At 46.4% G+C, this 12,316-nt stretch overlaps 1 long non-coding RNA gene across 1 annotated transcript; it reads left to right on the forward strand.

Moving 5' to 3' along the window:
* Positions 1-1,123: 1,123 nt before the first annotated feature.
* Positions 1,124-9,735, forward strand: LOC142213473 (uncharacterized). Its single transcript, XR_012717233.1, has 3 exons — positions 1,124-1,156; positions 9,390-9,425; positions 9,704-9,735. It is a non-coding gene; the product is annotated as an uncharacterized LOC142213473 (long non-coding RNA).
* The last annotated feature ends 2,581 nt before the right edge of the window (positions 9,736-12,316 follow it).

Genomic DNA, 12,316 nt, shown 5'->3' on the forward strand with positions numbered 1-12,316 from the left:
TGGGCAAAATTAAAAGTGGGGCCTCAAATGTTTAAATATTGTACCTACTGCATAATAATATTGTTAATTTGATGTACTGCTCTGCCTATCACTGCTGTCTACTAGAGTGTTCCTAAGGTCTTTAAAGGGATTCTACCATTAAAACTGTTTTTTTTTTTTGTGGATAAGATGTCGGAATAGCCTTTAGAAAGTGCTCTTCACTGTCAGAAGGCGTTTCTGACTGTCAGTCAGGAACACCATTCCTCACAGCAGCGTCTATAGCGCTGTACTGTGAGAGGGGGCATTGCTTGCCGCCCAGTGATGACACTGATGAACGCCCCCCCACCCCTGTCTATGGACGAGTACTATCAGGAGCGGAGGGAGACGTTCCTCACCGCTCTCACAGTACAGCGATATAGACGCTGCTGTAAGGAATGATGTTCCTGACTGACTGTGAGAAATGCCCTTCTGACAGTGCAGAGCTACAGTACCGGCACAGATGGCTCTTCACCTGGGGCACAGAACGAATTTAGCGCACTGTCAGCTTTCTAACAGTATATAAAACCGCATGTGCCCCAGGTAGTGAAAAGTCCTCTTTAAGGCCAGGGTCCCACATTGCAAAAATGCTGTGTTTTGGTCACAGCAAAACACTGCAACAAAAACGCTGCGTTTTACAGTGCCTGCAAAGTGGAGGAAATTCTGGCTAATCCCATACACACATTGCACAAAAAATGCAGCAAAATCTGCAACAAAAAATCTGATTTTCCGTAATGTGACAAACAGCGTTTATGGCGGCTGCAGAAAGTGCCAGCAAAGTGAACAAAATGTAATCATTAAAGGGATGCTAGCTTTCAAACATTTTTTTCTGAGTAACACATCGGAATAGCCTTAAGAGACACTACAATAGAGACACGTGGCCACATTATCATCACACATAGACAATCTGAGAAGAAGAGAGAAAAAACTATGTAAAGCAACACTTTATACATCACATTATACAATCCTACTCTCTAACATACTGCGAGGTCATTTACTTCCAATGTGAACAGCAAAGGGAAATGATGGGTTAAGACTCTGTTCACATTGGAAGTAAATAAACTCGCCAGTGTTTCATGTTATTTTCATTTCTATATTTTTCCAGGCAATGCTCATCGGAATCCGGACCTTCGAGCTCTATGTAAGTGATATTAGCAAATCATTACAACATAGGACATAACATCATATAATATTCATATTTGTCACATACATTTCCATATCTGATTAGAGATGAGCGAACACTAAAATGTTCGAGGTTCGAAATTCGATTCGAACAGCCGCTCAATGTTCGTGTGTTCGAACGGGTTTCGAACCCCATTATAGTCTATGGGGAACAGATACTCGTTAAGGGGGAAACCCAAATCCGTGTCTGGAGGGTCACCAATTCCACTATGACACCCCAGGAAATGATGCCAACACCTCTGGAATGACACTGGGACAGCAGGGGAAGCATGTCTGGGGGCATCTAACACACCAAAGACCCTCTATTACCCCAACATCACAGCCTAACAACTACACACTTTACACACTCAATACCACCTCTCTGACAGTAGGAAAACACCTTGAAACATGTGTATTTGGCACTTGCAGTGAGGAGAGCTTGTCACCAGCAGTGAATTTGGCCCTTGTAGTAAGTTGAGGTTGGCACCAACATTTGTTTTGAAAATCAGGGTGGATTGAGCCTCTAACCAGCAGAGTTTGGGCAAATTCATGGTGGAGGGAGCCTCTAAACACCCCAGTTTGGGCAAATTCATGGTGGAGGGAGCCTCTAAAAACCCCAGTTTGGACCAATTCATGGTGGAGGGAGCCTCTAACCAGCCCAGTTTGGGCAAATTCATGGTGGAGGGAGCCTCTAACCAGCCCAGTTTGGACCAATTAATGGTGGAGGGAGCCTCTAACCAGCCCAGTTTGGACCAATTAATGGTGGAGGGAGCCTCTAACCAGCCCAGTTTGGACCAATTAATGGTGGAGGGAGCCTCTAACCAGCCCAGTTTGGACCAATTAATGGTGGAGGGAGCCTCTAACCACCCCAGTTTGGACCAATTCATGGTGGAGGGAGCCTCTAAACAGCCAAGTTTGGACCAATTCATGGTGGAGGGAGCCTCTAAAAACCCCAGTTTGGACCAATTCATGGTGGAGGGAGCCTCTAACCAGCCCAGTTTGGGCAAATTCATGGTGGAGGGAGCCTCTAAACAGCCCAGTTTGGGCAAATTCATGGTGGAGGGAGCCTCTAACCAGCCCAGTTTGGACCAATTAATGGTGGAGGGAGCCGCTAAACAGCCCAGTTTGGGCAAATTCATGGTGGAGGGAGCCTCTAAACAGCCCAGTTTGGACCAATTCATGGTGGAGGGAGCCTCTAAAAAACCCAGTTTGGACCAATTCATGGTGGAGGGAGCCTCTAAACAGCCCAGTTTGGGCAAATTCATGGTGGAGGGAGCCTCTAAACAGCCCAGTTTGGGCAAATTCATGGTGGAGGGAGCCTCTAACCAGCCCAGTTTGGACCAATTAATGGTGGAGGGAGCCTCTAAACAGCCAAGTTTTGGGAAATTCATGGTGGAGGGAGCCTCTAACCAGCCCAGTTTGGACCAATTCATGGTGGAGGGAGCCTCTAAACAGCCCAGTTTGGGCAAATTCATGGTGGAGGGAGCCTCTAAAAAACCCAGTTTGGACCAATTCATGGTGGAGGGAGCCTCTAACCAGCCCAGTTTGGACCAATTAATGGTGGAGGGAGCCTCTAAACAGCCAAGTTTGGACCAATTCATGGTGGAGGGAGCCTCTAAAAAACCCAGTTTGGACCAATTCATGGTGGAGGGAGCCTCTAACCAGCCCAGTTTGGACCAATTAATGGTGGAGGGAGCCTCTAAACAGCCCAGTTTGGGCAAATTCATGGTGGAGGGAGCCTCTAAACAGCCCAGTTTGGACCAATTCATGGTGGAGGGAGCCTCTAAAAAACCCAGTTTGGACCAATTCATGGTGGAGGGAGCCTCTAAACAGCCCAGTTTGGGCAAATTCATGGTGGAGGGAGCCTCTAACCAGCCCAGTTTGGACCAATTAATGGTGGAGGGAGCCTCTAAACAGCCAAGTTTTGGGAAATTCATGGTGGAGGGAGCCTCTAACCAGCCCAGTTTGGACCAATTAATGGTGGAGGGAGCCTCTAAACAGCCCAGTTTGGACCAATTCATGGTGGAGGGAGCCTTTAAACAGCCCAGTTTGGGCAAATTCATGGTGGAGGGAGCCTCTAAAAAACCCAGTTTGGACCAATTCATGGTGGAGGGAGCCTCTAACCAGCCCAGTTTGGGCAAATTCATGGTGGAGGGAGCCTCTAAACAGCCCAGTTTGGGCAAATTCATGGTGGAGGGAGCCTCTAACCAGCCCAGTTTGGACCAATTAATGGTGGAGGGAGCCGCTAAACAGCCCAGTTTGGGCAAATTCATGGTGGAGGGAGCCTCTAAACAGCCCAGTTTGGACCAATTCATGGTGGAGGGAGCCTCTAAAAAACCCAGTTTGGACCAATTCATGGTGGAGGGAGCCTCTAAACAGCCCAGTTTGGGCAAATTCATGGTGGAGGGAGCCTCTAACCAGCAGAGTTGTGGGAAAGCAGGGTGGAGGGAGCCTCTAACCAGCAGAGTTGGTGGAAATCAGGGTGGAGGGAGCCTCTAACCAGCAGAGTTGGGGGAAATCATGTTGGAGGGAGCCTAGTATTAGCAGAATTGTGCAACGCTTATGGTGGATGAGTATGAGGATGCGGAGGAATTGGAGAGGTTGAGTACAGACATGGAGTTTCATGTTGGGGTGCTTTACACAGGTGGGCACAAAAATGAAGGCTCTATCCAGTGGTGGTTCATTTTTATCAAAGTGAGCCGGTCGGCACTCTCAGCTGACAGACGGGTGCGCTTGTCAGTGATGATGCCACCGGCTGCACTGAACACCCTCTCAGATAGGACGCTGGCGGCAGGACAGGACAGCACCTCCAAGGCATATAGGGCAAGTTCAAGCCACAGGTCCAACTTCGACACCCAATACGTGTAGGGCGCAGAGGGGTCGGAGAGGACAGGGCTGTGGTCGGAAAGGTATTCCCGCAACATGCGCCTATACTTCTCACGCCTGGTGACACTAGGACCCTCCGTGGCGGCACTTTGGCGAGGGGGTGCCATCAAGGTGTCCCAGACCTTAGACAGTGTGCCCCTCGTTTGTGTGGACCGGTGAGAACTTGGTTGCCTACTGGAGGAACTGCCCTCCCTGCCGCCAACGTCACATGCTGGAAACATCTCCATCATATTCTGCACCAATTGCCTGTGGCAAGCATTGATGCGATTGGCCCTCCCCTCTACCGGAATAAAAGACGAGATGTTGTTTTTATACCGGGGGTCAAGGATAGCAAAGATCCAGTACTGGTTGTCCTCCATGATTTTGACAATACGCTTGTCGGTTGTAAAGCACCCCAACATGAACTCAGCCATGTCTGCCACAGTGTTAGTTGGCATGACTCCTCTGGCCCCACCGGAAAGTTCAATCTCCATTTCCTCCTCATCCTCCATGTCTACCCATCCGCGCTGCAACAATGGGACGATTCGAAGTTGCCCGGAAGCCTCCTGTATCACCATCACATCATCGGACAACTCTTCTTCCTCCTCCTCCTCCTCCTCCTCCTCCATTAAACGCAGTGAAGCGGACAGATGTGTGGACCTACTCTCCAGCTGTGACGGATCGGATGCTATCCCTAACTCCTCTGTGTGATCTGAGTTATCCCTGATGTCAATCAGGGATTCTCTCAGAACACACAAGAGCGGGATTGTAAGGCTCACCATCGCATCCTCAGAGCTCACCCTCCTTGTGGACTCCTCAAAGACCTGTAGGATGTCACAAAGGTCTCTCATCCATGGCCACTCATGGATGTGAAACTGAGGCAGCTGACTTTGTGGCACCCTAGGGTTTTGTAGCTGGTATTCCATCAAAGGTCTCTGCTGCTCAACCACTCTATTCAACATCTGAAACGTTGAGTTCCAGCGTGTGGGGACGTCGCACAAAAGCCGGTGTTGTGGCACATGCAGGCGTTGCTGGAGAGATTTTAAGCTAGCAGCGGCTACTGTCGACTTGCGAAAGTGGGCGCACATGCGCCGCACTTTCACCAGTAGCTCTGGAACATTGGGGTAGCTCTTTAGGAAACGTTGCACCACTAGGTTGAAGACGTGGGCCAGGCATGGAACATGTTGGAGTCCGGCAAGCTCCAGAGCTGCTACCAGGTTCCGGCCGTTATCACAAACGACCATGCCTGGGCCCAGGTGCAGCGGCTCAAACCATATTGCCGTCTCATCGAGGAGGGCATCCCTCACCTTGGAGGCAGTGTGCTGTCTGTCCCCCAAGCTGATCAGCTTCAGCACAGCCTGCTGACGTCTACCAACGCCAGTGCTGCAACGTTTCCAACTCGTAGCTGGGGTCAATCTAACAGCGGAGGAGGAGGCGGTGGCGGAGGAGGAGGCGGTGGCGGAGGAGGAGGCGGTAGAGGAGGAGGAGGAGGGGGGTGTTCTTCTCGTGTTCCTGCCAGGAATGTTAGGCGGGGAGATGAGGTACACCGGGCCAGTTTGGGAAGCAGTCCCAGCCTCAACTACATTCACCCAGTGTGCCGTCAGTGAAATGTAGCGTCCCTGTCCGCATGCACTTGTCCACGCGTCGGTGGTCAAGTGGACCTTTGTGCAAAGCGCGGAACTAAGGGCCCGCCTGATGTTGAGTGACACGTGCTGGTGCAAGGCGGGGACGGCACACCGGGAGAAGTAGTGACGGCTAGGGACGGCATAGCGAGGTGCCGCAGTTGCCATCAGGTCCAGGAAGGCGGGAGTTTCAACAAGCCGGAACGCCAACATCTCCTGGGCCAGCAGTTTAGCGATGTTGGCGTTCAAGGCTTGCGCGTGTGGGTGGTTAGCAGTGTATTTCTGCCGCCGCTCCAATGTCTGAGAGATGGTGGGTTGTTGTAAAGAAACGCCTGATGGTGCCTTTGATGGTGCAGGAGAAGGAGATAAGACAGGACCAGGGGAGGATGAGGTAGAAGTCAACAAAGTGGCGGAGGCAGATGAAGTGGTGTCCTGGCTCGTCCTCTGGAGTGCATCGCCAGCACAGTCAGCAGTGGCAGTGGCAGAGGCAGAGGCAGTGGCAGAGGCAGTGGCAGTGGCGTGAACGGCAGGCGGCCTTTGTCCTGCCGTTGCTGCCTGCCACTGATTCCAGTGCTTGGATTCCAAATGACGGCGAATTGAAGTGGTGGACAGGTTGCTCTTCTCAGAGCCCCTAATCAATTTCGAGAGGCAAATTGTGCAGACAACAATATATCTGTCCTCGGCGCATTCCTTGAAAAAACTCCACACCTTCGAGAAACGTGCCCTCGAGGTGGGAGTTTTTCGGGGCTGGGTACGAACTGGAACATCTTGGGAGATTCCGGGTGTGGCCTGGCTTCGCCTAAGCTGCTGACCTCTGCCTCTGCCTCTAGCTACCCTTTTTGGTGCTGCACCTGCCTCAACATCCACACTACTTTCCCCGCTTGACATCCCCCCTGTCCAGGTCGGGTCAGTGTCCTCATCATCCACCACTTCCTCTTCCAACTCCTGTCTCATCTCCTCCTCCCGCACAATGCGCCGGTCAACTGGATGCCCTGACGGCAACTGCGTCACATCATCGTCGATGAGGGTGGGTTGCTGGTCATCCACCACCAAATCGAACGGAGATGGAGGAGACTCTAGTGTTTGAGCATCTGGACACAGATGCTCCTCTGTTAGGTTCGTGGAATCGTGACGTGGAGAGGCAGGTTGAGGGACAATGAAAGGAGCGGAGAACAGCTCTGGGGAGCAGGGACAGTTTGGGTTATTGTTCTGTAAAGCTTCGGAATTTTGGGAGGAAGGAAGACAAGACTGTTGGGTAATAGGAGGAGAGGAGGCAGAGTCTGACTGGCTGCTGGACAATGTGCTGTAAGCGTTCTCTGACAGCCATTGCAAGACCTGTTCCTGGTTCTCGGGCCTACTAAGGTTTGTACCCTGCAGTTTAGTTAATGTGGTAAGCAACCCTGGCACTGTGGAGTGGCGCAATGCTTGCTGCCCCACAGGAGTAGGCACGGGACGCCCTGTGGCTTCACTGCTACCTTGCTCCCCAGAACCATTCCCCCGACCTCGCCCACGGCCTCGTCCACGTCCCTTTCCGGGAGCCTTGCGCATTTTGAATTCCTAGTTAGAAATTGGCACTGTATACCAGTAGTAAAAATTGTGGGTGCACGTAACCCCAATATATTCTTTGAATTCCCAGTCAGACACTGGCACTATATGGCAGTAGCAAGAAATGAGGGTATTTGTATTCCCAATATATTCTTTGAATTCCCAGTCAGACAACGGCACTGTATACCAGTAGTAAAAATTGTGGGTGCACGTAACCCCAATATATTCTTTGAATTACCAGTCAGAAACTGGCACTATATGGCAGTAGCAAGAAAGGAGGGTATTTATAACCCCAATATATTCTTTGAATTCCCAGTCAGACAATGGCACTGTATACCAGTAGTAAAAATTGTGGGTGCACGTAACCCCAATATATTCTTTGAATTCCCAGTCAGACACTGGCACTATATGGCAGTAGCAAGAAATGAGGGTATTTGTATTCCCAATATACTCTTTGAATTCCCAGTCAGACAATGGCACTGTATACCAGTAGTAAAAATTGTGGGTGCACGTAACCCCAATATATTCTTTGAATTACCAGTCAGAAACTGGCACTATATGGCAGTAGCAAGAAATGAGGGTATTTATAACCCCAATATATTCTTTGAATTCCCAGTCAGACAATGGCACTGTATACCAGTAGTAAAAATTGTGGGTGCACGTAACCCCAATATATTCTTTGAATTCCCAGTCAGAAACTGGCACTATATGGCAGTAGCAAGAAATGAGGGTATTTGTATTCCCAATATATTCTTTGAATTCCCAGTCAGACAATGGCACTGTATACCAGTAGTAAAAATTGTGAGTGCACGTAACCCCAATATATTCTTTGAATTCCCAGTCAGACACTGGCACTATATGGCAGTAGCAAGAAATGAGGGTATTTGTATTCCCAATATATTCTTTGAATTCCCAGTCAGACAATGGCACTGTATACCAGTAGTAAAAATTGTGGGTGCATGTAACCCCAATATATTCTTTGAATTCCCAGTCAGACACTGGCACTATATGGCAGTAGCAAGAAATGAGGGTATTTGTATTCCCAATATATTCTTTGAATTCCCAGTCAGACAATGGCACTGTATACCAGTAGTAAAAATTGTGGGTGCACGTAACCCCAATATATTCTTTGAATTACCAGTCAGACACTGGCACTATATGGCAGTAGCAAGAAATGAGGGTATTTGTATTCCCAATATATTCTTTGAATTCCCAGTCAGACAATGGCACTGTATACCAGTAGTAAAAATTGTGGGTGTATATAGCCCCAATTCTATTGCTAGGGGACTTGCAGGGTATTTCTGGGGCGAAGGTGGGGGGGCACACCGTTGGAACGGGTATCGGGGTATATATCGGGTATACGGGAATACACTGACAGTGTATTCCATTCAGGATCCTGGGAAAGCTGGGTTGCGGCGATTGAGCCCGTCAGTGCCCTGGAATTTAGCTCTTACAAGAGCTGTTGGTTGTCTTCTCCTTCCTATCCTAGCCTGTCCCTGCCTACCCAGAATCTAAGCCCTAGCTAGCTGGACGGAAACCTCCGTCCTCGGTGAATTGCAAGCTCAGAATGACGCGAACCTGGGCGGCGCTGTTCTTTTAAATTAGAGGTCACATGTTTTCGGCAGCCAATGGGTTTTGCCTACTTTTCTCAACGTCACCGGTGTCGTAGTTCCTGTCCCACCTACCCTGCGCTGTTATTGGAGCAAAAAAGGCGCCAGGGAAGGTGGGAGGGGAATCGAGTAATGGCGCACTTTACCACGCGGTGTTCGATTCGATTCGAACATGCCGAACAGCCTAATATCCGATCGAACATGAGTTCGATAGAACACTGTTCGCTCATCTCTATATCTGATATTAGAAATTCCACCTCACTGCCCCCTCCCCACATAAGACAATATCATACAATTGTGTTAGTTATTGTGCTGTATTGTAGCGCTCTATAGAAATTGTCATCATACACATCAGTCACTGCCCACAATGGGGCTCACTATATAATGTCCCTATATCACACACATATACAGTAGGGTCAGTTTTATAGGAATATCAGTATATTATAGAGTGTAGAGGAAACTCATGTAAAGACCAGAGAACAGACAAACTCTATGCACATGTTGTTCTTGGTTGGATTCAGATCCAGAACTCTATATTTAATAAGATATTTTATCTCTTTACTTCTCCAAGGATGAAAATGACGAAGGTGAAGACTCTGAGGACGGGGTAAGAGCCTTGTAAAGAATAGACTGTAATACATACATGTGACCACAGCCCAGAAGACCTCAGAGTCTATAATTCTGCAGATTCTTCTTATTCTGTGATTCCACATGTTACTGACTGATCACATCCAGATCCTGACACATGACATGTCATTCCATTACACCAGCACCAGAGATCCTCTATAGAGCGGGATCTTCTCACCATTTCTTATAGATTCACTAGATTACTACACATGGTAATAAAATGACATGGAAAACTAACCATTACCTGATCTATTGCAGTGGATCTACGTGAATGAGGACGACGGCCTCAGGACCCCCGAGGAGGACGATGTAAGTGATGTCTCCACATAGTCATATTATCATAGAGATCCATATCTTATCCTTACCTTCATCTGAAATAAAAGGATTTATACTCATTTGTGACTTCATCTTATTTATAGGAACCAGCGTTGGAATCATATGAAGAGACTCCAGAAGAAGAAACATCACAAGAAGAGGCCTTGGAGTCAACTGAAGATGCGGAGGAAGAAGAAACACCAGAAGAAGAGGCCTCAGAAGAAGAGGAGGAGGAGGAAACAACTTGCTGCGCCTGGTCCTGCATCCCAGTAAGACGGCTCCTCCGCAACGTCAGGGCCAGGATTGCCTCCTTCCTACATAGACGTTAGGTAAGTATAGGTAAGTATAGTCACAATAACATTAAAAACAAAAATTTTAAAAAAAAGTCAGATAGAAGATAATAATAAGAGTGATAGCAGTCATATAGGATATAAACTAGACAAGATAGGAATAATTATAAATATAAAGTTGTAGTAAAAAAAAACAAAACTGAAAAAACACATAACTATAATATAGAATAGCAATTCAGAATGTAAGGTAAAGGGGTTGTCCAGGAATTGGGCCAATGTTTATGGAGGCCAGAGGAGGCGTAACATATAAATACCCATCTCCCTATACCCAGCACTCTGTATCCACCGCCTGTGTCTGTTCAGTCTTTGCTGGTACCTGGATGCTGTAAGTCCTGAGTCCCATGTGACCGCTGCAGTCGCTGGTAAGTAACCGGTGATGGTGTGAGTCATGTCACCAGTTCCCTCTCCAGCGGCCACTGAAGCCACTGATTGATCTCAGCAGTCACATGGGGCGCAGGACTTACAGCATCCAGGTACCAGCAAAGACTGAACAGACACAGGCGGCGGGTGACAGTGTGCCAGAGATAGGGGCGGGTGAGGCTTTTCTTTTTTATTATCCCTGGCCTTTACAAGAGTTGGTCCAATTCCTAGACAACACCTTTAAGATAACAGTATGATAAGGATAATCTAAGTAAAATAATAAAAATAAAAATGGTAAAAAAACTAACATAGAAATAGGCATAAAATATCGTAAGTATGATATAAATATATAAGCTAGAAATTTTAGGCTAAGACAGAAATAAGATAAAAATATTATAGATAGGCTAATAGTAGAAAATAGTAAAAAAAAAAAAAGAAGTATAAAACAAGAAAATAAATAAATATAAGAATAACTGATATTATATATTAGATAAGATATAAACTAGAGGAATAAGTGTAATAACACATTATAGTATAAAAATAAAATCTAAAAAAACAAACAAAAAAAATAAGTGTATAAGATGAGATATAGAGTGATAGTTTAGTGTAAGTGTAGTATAATAAGATACGAGTGTAAGTGTAATAGTACTATATAGTATAAAAATAATAAAATAAATATAAAAAAAGAAAAAAAAAATGTGTATCATAAGATTATATATAGAAATAATAATAAACTATAGGTGTATAATATTAGATGTTAGACTTTATATATAAGATAACCTAGATATAACAGGAATACGATTAGCATAGGAATAGTATTGAAAAATAGTATAAAAATTGGAAAAAAAAATTAGAATGCTAGAGATTATATATAGAATAGGATTATATACCGCAGGAATAGGATTATCATAGGTATAATAAGGACAAAATAAAAAATAAAAATAAAAATTCAAAAAAATGTGTAAGCCTAGTATAATATAGACTTGTGCATAGGTATAGGTCCACTTAGTGATAGCCATAACATATAGCACAGTATAAATCAGATAATATATACGTATTGTGTAGATATAATATATACATGTGACAGGGCCCCATCCAGTGTCATCACTGCAGTGAACCAGGGAGTAGCCGATCGCCAGGACTTGGGGTCAGGAAGGAATTTTTTCCCCCTTATATGGGGGTTCTTTTCGCCTTCCTCTGGTTCACACTATTTTATGCAGTAAATCCTATAAATTATACTGGATGGTTTCTAAATATTTTAGATTTATTATAGTAATAAAATTTAGATTAATTTAATTTAATCATTGTGTCTGTGGCTTCTTTATTGTGTGGTGTCGCCTTTTATAAAATCCTCTGAACACTCTGGTGGTTGGGAGCCAGATAAAGGGGGTCATATACCGAGTGAGGGGCAAGAAAAGGGGTCAGGTATCATGTTGTGGTAAAAAAAAAAGGGTTGTATATTGTGTGGGGCCAAATAAAGGAGGTGTGGGGGCCAAATAAGCGGATTTGTTGATCTGCCAGTGGGGGGGGGGGGGGGTGACTAAAGATAGCTGGGTGGCTATTTATTTTTTATTTTTGGGGGGGATGCCGTTCTATTGCTTCACCTCAGGCAGCAGAGAGGATAGGATCACCCCTCTTCTTCGGATCATGCCATTTGTAGCAGGGTCAAAATATGACTGTTATACTGGAGAGGTATCGGTGGGTATTGAGGCAGAGAACGTAAAGACAAGTCATGTGTAATAGGCATCCAGGTGGGAACAACAATGGGATCAAGCCAAGAATATCCCAAGCACTTTCCAGATCTGCCAGTAGTGTAAGGGGAGAGATGTGGGGTGCATGGTGTAGC

This window comes from Leptodactylus fuscus, chromosome 7 (genome assembly GCF_031893055.1).
Source record: "Leptodactylus fuscus isolate aLepFus1 chromosome 7, aLepFus1.hap2, whole genome shotgun sequence".
Lineage (NCBI taxonomy): Eukaryota > Metazoa > Chordata > Amphibia > Anura > Leptodactylidae > Leptodactylus > Leptodactylus fuscus.